At 42.1% G+C, this 15587-nt stretch overlaps 1 protein-coding gene across 10 annotated transcripts in view; it reads left to right on the plus strand.

Moving 5' to 3' along the window:
• PELI2 (pellino E3 ubiquitin protein ligase family member 2) overlaps window positions 1-15587 on the plus strand; it is a 482489-nt gene that overhangs the window by 219602 nt on the left and 247300 nt on the right. For 9 of the 10 annotated variants that reach the window (XM_072963099.1, XM_072963110.1, XM_072963102.1 and 6 more), the window contains 2 exons: window positions 5277-5368; window positions 7516-7640. The gene's annotated coding sequence lies outside the window, so the exon portion shown is untranslated. The remainder of the gene's footprint in view (window positions 1-5276; window positions 5369-7515; window positions 7641-15587) is intronic. The other variant, XM_072963107.1, reaches the window with a different exon arrangement.

Consider the following 15587-nt stretch of genomic DNA (forward strand, 5'->3'; position numbering starts at 1 on the left):
ACACTCTTAGAATGCACCATTTTTTTAAAAATTGGAAAACAGGGTAAAAAAGTTGTCTTTTCCTGGCTGGTTAGACGCAGGAGGTGAAGCCTGCTGCTGTGAGACTTGTCTTCCATCCTAAATTCTCAGAAACAAATTAGGAATATTTATGGAGGTGTGTGTCCCTCTCCCCACCGCTCAGTGTTGTCTCCAAGCCTCCCCCGCCAGAGCCAGCAAGGAGAGTAACTATTCACATGAGAACAGAGTCCAGTGTCTCTCTCACTTTTCCCAGGAATCATGGAAGGAAGGCATGCCCAGCAGGGATGGAAAGCAGCCTGCTCTCTCCTGTCACAGGCCAAAGCCCACTCTTGTGAGCTTCAGGCACTGGCAGTCAGGGGCGGGACCTGACAGACACCTCTGGAGAAGTGAGATGATCTTCACTCTAAGAGCTGGTGATGCCTTCCCTCAACATGAGGGAAGGTTAAGAACACACTCAGATGGTTCCCAGTGGGGCAAGTTTGGGTGTGGTGGACAGAAATCATTATTTGAATTACTCGGTCCATTTTCCTTTGAAGGTATACCCAGGGTTAAGGGTCTGGGACACTAAAGGTCCTGCATCCTGAAAAACAAAAGTGCAGGCATGCCTGTGTTTCTGTGGACTCATGGAACTGAGCCGTCTTCTCCTGGTTCCTTGTTTAATTACATAGTACATTCTTCCTTTTGTGCTTTGAAAAGCATCCTCATTACTCTTCTAAAATCCTCTCTCTCCTTCACATCTTGCTTACAAGGCCTTTTACGTATTTGCAGGTGTGGGGTTGTGAGCATTTTCCCTCTACTTTTTTTTCCTGTTTGTAAGTTACTTTTTTTAATTAACAGATTTTATTTTTAGAGCAGTTTTTTAGTTTACAGAAAAATGAGGAGAAAGTTCAGAGAGTTCCTGTACACTCCCTGACTCCCCCAGTTTCCGCTATTGTTAATACCCTTTAGTTTTTATTAACATTACGAACAGCAGTGCCAGACAAGGCTAATTTTTGTGAGGATGAAGGATTTCCACCTACAGTATTTCATTTTACCAGAGACTGTTTAGGAAGCAGGAGTGCCACGTGATTGCCGATTGTGGACGTCCTTGCGCAGGGCGTGAGTGTAGTTGGTGATGGAGGTGCCGGTGGCGGCAGTGGGGAAACCTGGCAGCTCTGGTTCCCAGCGCCCTAATCCATATCAGCAGAACTCATCCAAGTGTTACCCTAAAAGGTAAAGACTCCAGTTCTTGTCATATCTGAAAGATAAGTTTACCGTCGGGAGACAGTTGTGTTGTGTAGCAAAAGATTTTAAAAGATTTATTTAGAAAAGGAAAAGCACACCTCCAAGAACAGGAGCAGGCTGACCCAAGGGGGCGGGTTTTGTCTCCCCTTTTTCTTATACCTTCGCATAGAGGCTGTCTTGTGATTGATGGCTCTTATCCCTGGAGTGCTTAGTCATGTTTGGCCCCTTCTGTGCATGTCCTTTCCCCTGGTGTATACGGAAAAACCCACAGGGTGGGGTGCTAAACTGCAATGTTAATTATAATGTAATGAACATTGGGTCCACGTCCAGTTAAGTCCTTTCTGCTACCGCTCAGTTATGTCTGTTGGGTTCTAACTGATTTCTTGCTGGCTCATTTAGAAGCAAAGTCCTTTTATGCTGGAGGAGGGCATAATGCCATCTTTCCTCTCCTCTGCTTATCTTCCTGGTGCCCCCACTTATCTAACTACCTAACATAAGGAGTGGGGTCCAGTTGGGTCTCCCTGGGCAGAAGAAGGAAGTGAGTCTGCTTCCTACAGCTGCCGCAATAAATCACCACAGACTTGGCGACTTCAAACAACACAGATGTATTATCTTACTGTCCTGAAACCCAGAAGTCTGAAATGGGTCTCACTGGACAAAAATTAGAGTGTCACCAGAGCTGTGCTCCTTCTGGAGGCTCTAGGGGACAGTCTGTCCTTGTCTTTTCTATTTTCTAGAGGCTGCCCACATTCCTGGGCTCAGGACCTCTTCTTCCATCTTCAAAGCCAGCAGTGGCTGCTGGAGTCTTTCTCATCCGGCATCTCTCTGATGCTGACTCTGCCTCCCTGCCTCCTTCTTTCACTTATAAGGACCTCTGTAGTTGAATCAGGCCCACTTGGATAAGCGAGCATGCTCTCCCCATTTCAAGATCAGCTGATAAGCAATCTGAATTCCATCTGCAAACTTAATTCCCCTTTGCCAGGTAAAGTAACATGGTCACACATTCTGGGGTCTAGGCAGTAGACATCTTTTGGGGCCATCATTCTGCCAACCACATGGGGAACTGTCCTGGAGAAACTGTCCTGGGATCGAAGTAAGCAATGCATCACAATCTCATCCTTCTGAGGAGTAATTAAAAACAGGGCTCTCAACCTTTTCATTTAGCTCAAATGTCACTTCCTCCAGGAAGCCTTCTGTATCTGTTGACCAGTATAGGAGATACTAGACACATGTGGCACTTGAAATGTGAGTAGTTTGAATTGATACGTGTTCTAAGTATAAAATATGCACCAGAGTTCAAAAGCTTAGTACAAAAAAAGAATGTAAAATATTTTTAAAGCAATGATTTTTAAAATTTCAGTTACACATGGAAATGAGAATATTTTGGTATATTATAAAATTAATTTCTCTTTTTTACTGTTTATTGATTTATTTGTAATTAAGTTACAGTTTTTTTACTTTTTAAATGTGGCTTCCAAAAACTCTGAAATTGCACATCTGGCTTGTACTATATGTTTTTCTGGACACTGCTGCACTGTAACAGCTCCAGGCTGAGCCCAGGGCTTCCTCTGTGTACTCTTATGGTCCCTTATTCAGACCTCAAACACTTAACTGTAGCATAATTATCAGTTTGCATGGCTATTTCTCCCACCACACAGTGAGTTCTTAAGTGACAAGGGCTGTGTCTTATTAATCATTGTCTCTCTAGTGCCAGCATAGTGCCAGGAATATTAGGGTCGTAATCATTATCATAATTAACACTTATGTTGTGCTTACTGTGTGCCAGACTATGTTCCAAGTGCTTTACATATTAACTCGATTAATAGTTACAACACCCTCTAGCTGTATACATTTATGGAAGTTGTTTTTAAAATTTTATGCCTTAGTTTCTTCATCTATAATATGGGGCTAGTAATAGTACCTGCCTCATAGCTACTCAGTATATGAAAACTAGCTATTATATCTAGAATGCATATTTACATATATGTGTATACATACATATTACATACACATTATTATATTCATATTATACATGTATAATATGGATGTATATAGGAATGTACACAATATTTGTAAAAATGCTTCGAATGGGACCTGAGCACTATAAAAGTATTTGTTAAATAAATAACCATTTGCAATATGTACCACTCTTCTCTCCATTTTAAGGATGTTAAAACTGGCATAGAGAAGTTGAACAACTTGCCCAAGTTTATATAGTTTGTTAGTTTCAGAGATGGGATTGGAACCCAGGTTGTCTACACCCTTACAAACTATGTTGTACTGGTGCTTAATAAATATTTGAATGAGAATGCAGGTAAGCTGATGAAAGCTCCACAGTGACTTCTGCAGCACTACATAGCTAGTTGGAAGATGAGTTGGTCTAAACTCAGACTCCTAAAACTGAAGATTTAAGGAGATGGTAGGGGTGGTAAGGAGCCTGTAGATTATGCACCCCTTAATGAGAGTCAGTTTAGTAAGACCATTATCTCGCTAACATTTCCTGAGATTAGTTGTACTGAGGGAGGGGATGGGAATCCTGATGGAGGGGAGAAAAGGAGAATGTGGGGGTGCGAGGCCGTGTGGTTAGAGTAGACTGAGCCTGGAGAGCATGGGTGGTGAGTGTCTGGCCTGTAGGCCGAGCTGGGCACAGGTTTGACTTCAGGCAAAACCTCAGAGATGGAGTCTTCTTTCGCTTGAAGTCAGGTGTACTCAGAGAACAGACTGAAACTGGCCACAACTTGGAAATGGGAAGCCCTTCCCAGCTTGCCCTGAGCCACCTGGAAGAGTGCAGGCTGCAGGAGTGGGTGAGAGGGGATTGCCGCTCCTATTTCCAGGTCACAAGCATCCACCTGCTTAGGTAGGAGCGAGCGCCCCATGCTCACTTTGCTGTCCCTCACCTGATAGATTGAGTCTAGAAAAGCAGAGATAGACGGGGGCACCTGCAAACCCGCCCAGGGGCTTCTGCGCACAACCCACCAAGGGGATGTACAAGGACTTAGTGGTGAGATGGATTTTACTAACCATTTCTTACTGAACATAGCAGCTTCATACTTAAACAAATTATTCAGTTCCTGAAGCTCAGTATATACATTACAAATCAAGGCAAAGTATTGTTACAAATCATGTTTTAAAAAAGGAAAAATTCATTTTAGGCCATGACTCCAAAGCCGATAGTCAACATAGTTACCTTGAGGAGGTTATTGGAGCCACCAGTAAATTGTTCACTTCTAGCATCTGGTGTGAGGGTCTTCTCCAGATGCAACTGGGTCTGTCCCAGAGACCTGCAGCCCTGGAGCATCTCCACTTGCAACCTCTCTGGTTCCATCTCAGGCTATTAAAAAGTCGAGGTCACTTTGCAAAGCTCAGACTGTAAATTTCAAACTCCCAGTCTAAATGTGCACAAAGCATATGAGTAGGTCTCCAGCAGATTTCATAGCTACAGGAGGTGAGGGAATCAAAGGCAGGAGGGTTGGTCTCTAAACGGCCTGGAGAAATTTATGACTCAATTTAAAACCACTTGTAGTTTATCAAAGCAATGGAAATGGAATCGCAAGCTTCGGGGCAGGAGTAGATTTTCTTCTATCCAGTCTCCTATGACAGCAGACTCTTTCCCCAAATCCCACAGATTTGGTTAAAGAAAAAAGCAATCTCTTTTTGACTTGACCAATGATTAAACAGAATTTCTAAATGTCAGGACTGCCTTTCTAATCCTCAACTAGTTGGAGAGGCCAAGAGCCTCCTGGGATGGCTCATCAATGACATAGAGCAGGAGAAACACAGAGAACAGGAGGGCTTATACCTTGGGGTGTGGCCTTAAACTTGACCACACAGCTGCATGACCTCTGCCAAGACAACTAACCACTCCTCCTGATGGTCATGAAATAGATGCTCCCTCAGTCGAGTGTTCCTCAGTTCTTGATGGTGTTTAGGAGTCCAGGTAGCAAGCCACACGTGCAAAAACATTGAAGCATATTGTTTGTTTCTCTACCTGTAATCTAGGCTCTGGGAGATTGATGTTTCACGTTTTCTATTAGGTGCTCATGGCTGCAGAGACCTGGCTAAAGAGGCTGACATACACAGTTGCCATGCAGAGAGTTATTTCTCCCACGTATTGAGAAGTCCAGAGGTGAGTAAAGGCCGTCCCTAGTTCAGTGGTACAAAGATGTCAGACTTGAGGTCTCTGTGATTTGCTTGGCTGCTGGAGCTCCAGCCATCACATCTGAATCTCAGTCAGTAGAAAAGGCAGAAGAGGGAGAAAAAGGTTTTCTTGGAAGTCTCAACCAATCACTTCTGCTAACATCACATCAGCCATACCTAACTGTAAAGGAGGCTGGAAATTTTAAGGTTTCTTCCTGATTGGGCACTTTTTTGTCTCTAGTAACATAGGGAAGAGGGCAGGGATGGATTGGGGTAGGAAACTAGCAGTTCCTTTCTCGGTTCACAACCCGCAATACAGTAGTGTGGGAAGATTTGATTCTGCCTGAAGGTTCATATGAACTGAACTTGTGCTCAGTCTGATCAGTGTATATGCATTTATTACCTACTCCTCTTCTCTCTCTCTCCTTAGATTATTTATCTATAAAGCCCTTTTGCTCTCCTTAAGGTCAGGGGTTATTTCTTACTTATTCACTTGTTAGCAAAGCACTTGTTCCATAGTAGGTACTGAAAAAGATATTTATTGAATTGAATTGTTTGATGAATAGGGATTAAATTGGATGCTGGGTGGTAGAAATATTTACACATTTACTGTAAACAGTCTCTGTAGTATTCAATAGTTTTAGTCTGAGAAAAAAATTACTAGGGAAATAAGTCTTTTTGTTTGTTTGTTTGTTGAAGGAGTTTAGATTTCAAGAGCAATAAGAAACATATGAAGAATTTTATTTTTGTTTCCCAGACTTATTAAGAAATAATTGGCAAATATAATTGTCTTTGTTTAAAGTGTACAATGTGATGATTTGATATATATATGCATTGTTGAATGTTTACCAAGATCAAGATCACTAACACGAGTCAATGCACATAGTTAACCCTTTTTTTTGTGTGTGGTGAGAATAAGATCTACTTACAGCAACTTTTAAGTACAAAACACCATGTTATTAACTATAGCCACCATCTTGTACTTTAGAGCTCCAGAGCTTATTCTTCATATAGTGGAGAGTTTGGACCCTTAGACCTACATCTCCCATTTCCCTCTCTCCCCAGCTTCTGGCAAACACCATTCTATTCCCTGGTTCTATGAAATTGGCTTTTTTCCTTTTTAAAAATACTACATATAAATGATACCACACAGTATTTGTCTTTTTCTGTCTGTCTTATTTCACTTAGCATAATGCCCTCAAGATTCATCCATGTTATTGCAAACGGCAAATTTTCTTTTTTAAGGCTGAATACTATTCCATTATATATAACACATTTCCTTTATCCATTCATCCATCAATGGACATTTAGATTGTTTCTATATCATGGCTATTATGAATAATGGTGCAGTGAATACGGGAGTGCAGATATCCCTTTCAGATACTGATTTTGCTTCCTCCAGACATTTACCCAGGAGAGGAATTACTGGATTATGTGGTAGTTCTACTTTTAATTTTTTGAGGAACCACTATAGTGTTTTCCATAATGGCTGCACCAAGGAGATATACCTTCTTCAACACCTCTGTGAGATATAATACCCATAGGACAGAGCTCAAAGGAAGGAATAAAACCCAAGCTTCACAAGCGTCCCTCCACACCCATCCTGATTCTATGTAATTGTTCTGTAGAACTCCTCCCTCTCTCTTTTATCTGAAAAGAGATTACTCTGTCAGTCAGTACTAGCAACTACAAGGTACCATGCAGTTCGAGGAGACAGATTTGCCATTGATTCCCGAGCCTGGCTGCAAATCAGAATCACCTGGGCAACTGTTTTAAAATACAGATTCCCAGGGTTTCACACAGATGTGCTGATTCAGAGTCTGGGGTGGTGTTCCGGAGTCTGTAGCTTTACAAAGTACTCCAGATAATTCTGATGTGCCACCTGGTAGAGAAATCCCTGAGGCAGTGTCCTCCCTTCTTTGTACCACTGCCATGGCTTCCCTGGAGAGCATTTATAGGCTGCTACAGCAGCTTGTTCATGTGTCTCATTCTGCCAAACACTTTCAGTGGGGACTGTCTTTTCTCCTAGCATTCCTTCAGAGACCAGTGCCCAAGTGTCTGGTGCATAGGAGGTGCTCCATAATTATTTGTTACATTATTTAAACAAATCAAATGTCTAATTATTCACCTCCACAGAGTGTTGCTGAGGACACTAGCACAAAGAAGCTTGTCTTATTACTGAGCAACGCAGCTTAACTTAAAGCTCAGGGACAGAATGCATGATGGAAGTGACCAAAAAGGGATTTCTAATGAACTTTGTGGTAAGTCACCTTGACAACCCTGAGATTCTTGAACCTTTTTTAAAAAGCAAAATAGGATATTTACAAATTGTGGTGCCAGTTACCTCTGGTGATTATAAAGTTTATCTGAAATAATTCATGTAAAGCACTTAGCACAGTGCCCGGAGGGAAACGATTATTCAGTGAATGTTAGGTGATGATGATGATAGTAACAACCATAATTAGGAGAAAACCCTTCTTATTAAAATAAATTTAGAGCATATGGAAAAATACAAGAAAGACACCAAAAATTTACCCTTAATCTTGCTGGCAGAATCACTAACCTTGCAGTGTAATTTTTTTCATTTTTTTCCCCGAAGTTTCTATATTAGCATGTACTTTTAAAATATATATGAGAGTATGTATATGCTTTTTAATGGCCAGTGAGCACAGGAAAAGATGCTCAACATCACTAATTATCAAGAGAATGCAAATTAAAATCACAGTGAGATACCATCTCACACACATTAGTGTGACTACTATCAAAAACCCAGAAAATCTGGGGAGCATATAGCTCAAGTGGTAGAGTGCATGCTCCACATACACAAGGTCCTGGGTTCAATCTCCAGGACCTCCTCTGAAAAATAAATAAATAGGTAAACCTAATTACCTCCCGTCTCCAAAAAAATAAAAATAAAATGAAAGAAACCCAGAAAATCACAAGTGTTGGTGAGGATATGGAGAAATTGGAACCCTTGTGCACTATTGGTGGGGATGGAACATGGTGCAGCCACCGTGGAAAACATGGTGGCAGTTCCTGAAAAAGTTAAAAATAGACTTACCATATGACTCACAATTCCACTTCTGGGTACAAACCCAAAATAATTGAAAGCAGAGTCTTGCAGAGATATTTATATACTGCTCTGGACTGAATTATGTCCCCTCAAAATTTATATGCTGAAGCCCTAACCCCCAGTAAGATGGTATTTAGAGAGGGGGCCTTTGGGAGGTAATTAGGTTTAGATGAGGTCATGAGAGAAGGGCCCTCATGACAGGATTAGTGCCTTTATAAGAAAAGACATCATTATAAAAAGATGCCACTTATATGAGGTAACTAAACTAGTTGAAATCATCAAGATAGAGAGTAAAATGGTAGTTGCCAGGGGCTTGGTGGAGAAGGGGAATAGGGAGTTATTGTTTAATGGGTACAGAATTTTAGTTTGCAAGATGAAAAGAGTTCTGGAGATGGATGGTGGTGATGGTTACACAACAACATAGATGTACTTAATACCACTGAACTTCACACTTAAAAATGATCAAGATGATAAATTTTATGTCATGTGTATTTTACCACAATAACAAAATTTAAAAGGTATGTATGTTTTTAAGTATTTTAATCTTATTTAAATGTGTTAAATATTTTAAATATTTAAAAATAATATAGTATAAATATATCTTATGTTACACATAATATAAATAAAATGTGTATAAGTAGAAATGAGGAGATCCAGCTTTGGATCAAGCAGCAGCACCCCTGAGACGGCGCCTTGGGCCTCACTCATTTCACGAGCTTCATTGGTTTGGGGTATTGTGGCCATGACTTTCTGTTCCTCTGTGTAGACAACCTGGTCCCTGGCTCTGCACAGGCCAGCCTGGGGTGGCGAGCCCAAACCCTTCTCACAGTGATGACAATTGGTGTGATTAGGACCCTGAACAGTCTGGTCCTGTGGTGGGGCTCTGCTGAGCTCTGGATCACCATATTGCCAACAAGGGGAACTTTTTCTCCCTCAAGCTGTCACCGTGTTCATTACCAGCCCTCCCTTCTGCTGCCAATGGAAAGGTGACATGTGGCCGTCTCTTGGTCTCCACATGTTAAGCCTCATCTCACAATGGGCGCTTGGTCTGGAGCTGTCCTCACCATTAGAAAGTGACATTGCTATTTCCTCCAAGCTGAGACCCATGAATCATTTCCAGCCAAAGGTAAAAATTTACATTTCAATGATCAGCAAGTTGCAGTGCGTTGAAGAAACTGGCCAGCATTGCTCCATATCCCCCTCCACAACCCCCTTCACCCCACACACAGGTTTTGTTAATGAATTTGGCAGAAGGGAGTTGCATTCCTAGGCTAAGGATTAGAACAAAAAGGACCTGTTCTCCCATGTAATGAATCGCTGAGAAATTATTCAAAATGTGTCTTAAAAAGCCTCTTGCCAGAGAGCTCAGTTCTCTGAGTCATGAATTAGATAATGGGCTTTTATAAACCCACAGAGGGAAACCCTCTGAGGATTTATGTGGGTGAGGAGAGAATGTGTGTCCAGAGCTGCCACTGTCTCCCCAGCGCTCCTGCACTATGCAGAGCCCCAGGGACGTTATATACGAATGCCAAGACCAGCCGGACCACCGTCAAGGGGCCAGGCACCCTGAGCATCTGCCCATCTCGCGGCTGCAGTTCTCACCAGCACGCTGCGGGGTGCAGCCCCTGCCCTGCCTGGGGAAGCTCAGGTCGCTGGGGGAAGAACAGTCAGGTGACTAAGGAAGGCCCCCTCCTCAGCACTGTCAGCTTCCTGCAGGTGTAGTCCCTGACCCCACCCCCAGCCCCAAATTGGATAAGACCTGGGCCCCTCAGGTGACTAAGACTTAGAGCTCCTAGGTGTATAGGTAGGGGTCATTTGAAGGTGATTCCTTAGAAACTAAGCTCTACATAACAGGAACAGAGTCCCTTCCACAAATAGAGCTCCAAGAATGACGAGGTAGTGACCAGTCAAGAAGATCTCAGACTGTGACAGCAGAACTTCATGGTGTCCCTCAAGCAAGATTTCCCTAAGGAAGGGCACTGCTGCACACCCAGTGCTGTTCCACGTATTTCCCCCTTCTCCCCACCTGAACGGTCTCTGCTGCGAGGGATACAGACTGATTCTACCCCCAAAGGGAATCTGGCCTTGTGTAACTTTGATTACCTCTCAGACTAGATGCCTGCCTGACTTGAGTATAGCTCAGATTTGACTGTGCCTCCTGCCCACTGCCCACTCTGGCTGTGTGTGCCCTTGGTCCACCAGCTTGGAGCTCTGGCCTGGCTCCCAATAATCACTTGGGCATGAGGACAACCTGGATGTGACATCTGTCAGTCTGATGATGGCCAAGATAATCTGGCAACACCTACTTTTTCTGATTCCTGAGAGGCTCCAAAAACTATTCAGTAATCTCATGTCTGGCAGCCATAGAATGCAACTCTCCTCTGCCAAATTCATTAACAAAACCTGTTGGGGTTGGGTGGGGGCACTGAGCAACACTGGCCAGTTTCTTCAGCGCACTGCAATTTGCTGGTCATTGAAATGTAAATTTTCACCTTTGGCTGGAAATGATTCATGGGTCTCAGTTTGTAGGAAATAGCAATGTCACTTTCAAACAGTGAGGACAGATCCAGACCAAGTGCCCATTGTGAGATGAGGCTTAACGAGTGGAGACCAAGAAGCCATAAAGGATTTTCTCTGTAACCCAAGTTTGCATGCTGTGTGAGAGGGAAATGAGCATGTAAGGGGAAAGAGGGTTTTTCTTATTTTGGAGCTGGAAAGATACAATGGACGAGAATGCCCTTGAGTCACTACAGTATAAAAATTTAAAAAGGACAAAATTCCCTTCCTAGATAGTACTGGGCCTAGAGATGTCATTATTCTGGGAGTGAAAACTCCTATGTTTCTACTTCTAATGGCTCTCACTACTCTCCAAAAACTCCGAAGTACATTGTAGACCTAGGAACTCACATCACCTCCTGGGAACTAAAAGGGCGGATTGATACTAACCAGAGCTTTGGTGTATTGTGGAGGTGTGGGCTGGAAGCTGGTTGGCTTGTGTGGTTAAAACACTGCAGCAAGCAGACCAAGTTCACGTAGCCAGATGGCCCAGCCAGCTTTCTTCCTATCTGTGGCTATGCTTGTCACCTCTAGCTTTATGTATGGTCACACTGGGATGATGAGTGTGTTTATGTCATTCCTCCTTTAATTCAGTAAGTCTGTATTGAGTACAATGCCCAGCGTTGTAGAAGGTGCTTCAAGATATAAAATTAAGTGTGAGTTATAAACTAGTTGAGAATTGCCTCAGATTTATCTTTTTCCTCTTCATTGTAAGGCTCTCTCAGCTGATAACTTTAACCGGAAAATTCAGCCCCGAGTTCTCAGCCATTGTGATCCAAGTCAGCATGGTATTAGCAGCTGCAGACCCTCTAGAGATTGTAATCTGGTATTTGTCTGGCAACGGCATGCCCCCGGTCAAAGCCATCACCACGGTCCTCATGAGTGTGCTCTGATTGTCTCTGTTTCTTGATTGATACCTGAGGTTCCCTGCGGGGTGTAAAGTTTTACCTAGCTTTTGCCACCACCTCTTCTTGAGGGAGGAATACTGATCTCTCAGTAACCACCATTGCTGACTGGAGCAGTATACCATACTCAGGATTTGACATGCTCACCCCTCGACTTACATATTTATCTGCTGCCTTATGTCACTTACCACATCAGGAGCACGTGGTCCATGGAACCATTTGTTCAAAGCTGAGGGGACCCTTTGCATTTGGATGGTTCTTTTACGCCCTGGCCTTCTGTCTCTGCCTGGCTCACACTGAGGTCCCTGCATGACTTGGAGCCGAAATTCCTGAGATATAAAAGCCTGTGATAGACAAACGCAACCATCCTTTTCGTGCCCATCGTTAGAACAGTTCCTTTCCCACATAGCTAGCATAGCACCCAATATCATGATCTCTCAAAGCACTTCTTAAATGTGGGCTGTTTTACTTCCCTACCTCATTATCCCCTCAAACTTTTAAACTCAACCATTCGATCTGTTTCAGGAAAGGAATTTTAAAATCCCCATTTCTACACAGCCTCAGTCTTCTCAATGGTGCACGTCTAGGTTGAAACCAGAAGTTTAGAAGGGAAGTCAGAGCAGTGAGAAACCTGTATAAACAATAAACATTAGCTGCACTATGAATGAATTAGTGGTAAAACGTGATTAGCTGTAAAATACAGTAAGATGAAAAGGATGAGACCTAGAAAGCACTGAAAGATGTTGAAAGTAACACATGATTTGTCCTTAATTTTTAAAGTCCTTGAATTGCCCCATGGTTAGATGTCTGCTGTCTTCTCTTGCTAAGTATGCTCTTTTCTGTGGATAAATCTCTTTTTTTTTTCTTCAATTTGCTTCTCATACTCTGTTCATGCAGTACCTCTGGCTACACAGGCGGCATGTGGACCAGGCCTTGCTAATCATGTCTCCCTCTTCAGCTATAGGGTTAGTTTGGGGTTAGCACGTGTCCTAAGCCAGACAAATTAGAGGCAGCCCATTCTGGGATAGTAATGCTAATATTAAAAATTATGGGGAAGAAAGGAGAAAAAAAAAGACTACAGGAATCTTTCATTGCTGGGGATGATTCTGTCCACCATGCTGAGAAATCCTGCCACCACAGAGGAGAGCAAGGCCTTAGAATGTAATGAAACATTTCTGATGACACCACCTGACGGGCCATGCTGGAAGCCCGGAGAACTGTGTTCCATGGACTCTTCAGTGGCGTGGACAAATAAATGATGCTTTAATTAAGCTAGCTAGGGTGAAACTTCTCTCATTTTTAAATCAAAACGTTTCTGACAAGTATCTTCCTTCTTTTGCGGATGATGAGGATTTAGCTTGGAACACAGTGAAAATTAGGAGGGAATCAAGTGTTGTGTCAATATATCCAGTCAAAGGAGAACACACTTGTAGTGAGGAACGCTGAAGCCGATCTCACAGCAATTAAGGGGGTCTAGCTTTTCAAAGCATGTCTTCTCTTTCACAGGGAGTTTGACATTTGAAAAGGAAAGATTTATTTTACTGCAGAGGCCCAGATAGTTATGACATGAAAACCACGGTTTTCAAACATGTTGGCTAAAGTCACTGGAAAGCGCTGCATGATCAAGCAAACTTGAGGGAAGCCCAGCTGTTTTTTTAAGTGTTTGGAACTAGAGTGGAATGAATCAAATGACAAATCTCTCTACCCTTTTGCCTTGTCACGAAAACACTGAGTGCTGAGGCTTATCATCAAAATGAACATGTCATAAGACATAATTTATTTTAGCAATGGAATAATTTTCAGGCACTATGAATTGGCTACATAGAACAGAAAAAGAAAGGCAACCGTGGCTGGAACAGGACGGAGCTTGTGTCTATTTCAAATGAAAGAAGTCTGAAAGCAAAGAGACCGGAGCTACTCTGGGGGCTCCACTAAGTCAGCGGGGACCCTGGCCCCTCCCAGCTGCCTGCTCTGCCCTCACTCATGCTATGAGATGGTTTCTTGAACTCCAGCCATCAGAGCCTTGCTCCAGGCAGCCACATGAATGTAGGGACAAAGAACTTAACCTCTCCCTTAAAGATACTGCCCAGAAGTCACATGGAACTCTGTGGTCAAATCTTGGTCACATGGTCTCTCCGTGATATTTGCGTGGCCTGGGGAAGACAGTCTTTCAATTGGGTGGCAATATGCCCATCTGAAGAGCAGGGGTTATATTACTTAGAAAAAGGGGAGAAAGGATATTTGGGGGGAGAGGCATGTGACAGAGTGGGGCAGGAATTCAGGGATCCTGAATCTTTTGAGGCTAAAAGTTACCAATGCTTCTTAAATTCCATGTGCCTGAAAGGAAGCTATTGAATTGTTCATGATGCTGGAGTCTTAGGCTCTTACTTCTCCGGAAAACTTCGTGTTCCAGTTTTCTCTGTCTTTCATAAAAATCAAGTCCCAAAAATGTGCACACAAAAACTAGACATTTCCATTACCCATGGCTTTTTATTCATTGCACAAGCTAGACTGTTCATATGTTTGCTGATAATGGGTGTAAGTCAAGATTTTAATGATAAAAATAAAATATGGATTTGTCATTTCCTCCCTTACTATGCATATTTTCTAGTTCTTCCCTCTCTGCCAAATGAAAACAAACCAATTATAGCTCTTGACTCGATGAAATTTCATTTGGTTTAAACATTTGGGTGATGGCAGAAAGAGGAATAATGCCATTTGGAGGAGGTAGACTTAAAATTTTTCTCAATCATTCAGTGTTTATCAACTTCCCAACACCACCTCCCAACTTCTCTATAGTCTTCCAAAATCTAAAAGGCACTTTTTGGGGAAAAAACTCTCTGCGTGGAACTGTGAGTTGATTCTGATATTTGACTGTTTGACTGGCTGACTGCTTGGTGAGAGAAAGAAAGATCAAAGACTTATAAAGACCTCCAGTCAAGATGCCAAAATAGGTCCATGTTTTGTATCCACATGTGAAACGTAGCAAAAATAGGTTTATTAGTATGAACCATAAAAAATGGCTAATATTTCACCATTTTGCAGAAAAACTGGCAATTTCATATGATTCAGACAAATAATACTAAAAAAAAGAGAGAGAGAGAGAGAAATCAAAATGACATAAGCCAAGATCAGAAATAAGATAAACACAGCTTAAGACCAGATTTGGGAAAGAATCACAACGTAATGAAGGGGGCAATTTGCAACAACATGGATGGACCTGGAGATCATCATTCTAAGTGAAGTAAGCCAGAAAGAGAAAGAAAAATACCATGTGATCACTCATATGTGGAATCTTAAAAAAAAAAAAAAAGAGGACACTAATGAATTCATCTACAAAAGAAACAGACTCATAGACACAGTAAACAATCTTATGGTTACTGGGGAAAGGGTGTGGGAAGGGATAAATTTGGGAATTTGAGATTTGCAAATGTTGACCACTATATATAAAAATAGATTTAACAAATTTCTTCTGTATAGCACTGGGAACTATAGTCAATATCGTATAATAACCTTTAACGAAAAACAATATGAAAACAAATATATGTGTGTGTATGACATGACTGGGACATTATGCTATAGAACAGAAACTAACACATTGTAACTGACTATACTTCAATTAAAAAAAATAATATATGAAAAGAAAGAGATGCAGAAGCAACAGAGGAGTAGCA

The sequence above is a fragment of the Vicugna pacos genome, chromosome 6 (assembly GCF_048564905.1).
Source record: "Vicugna pacos chromosome 6, VicPac4, whole genome shotgun sequence".
Classification (NCBI taxonomy): domain Eukaryota; kingdom Metazoa; phylum Chordata; class Mammalia; order Artiodactyla; family Camelidae; genus Vicugna; species Vicugna pacos.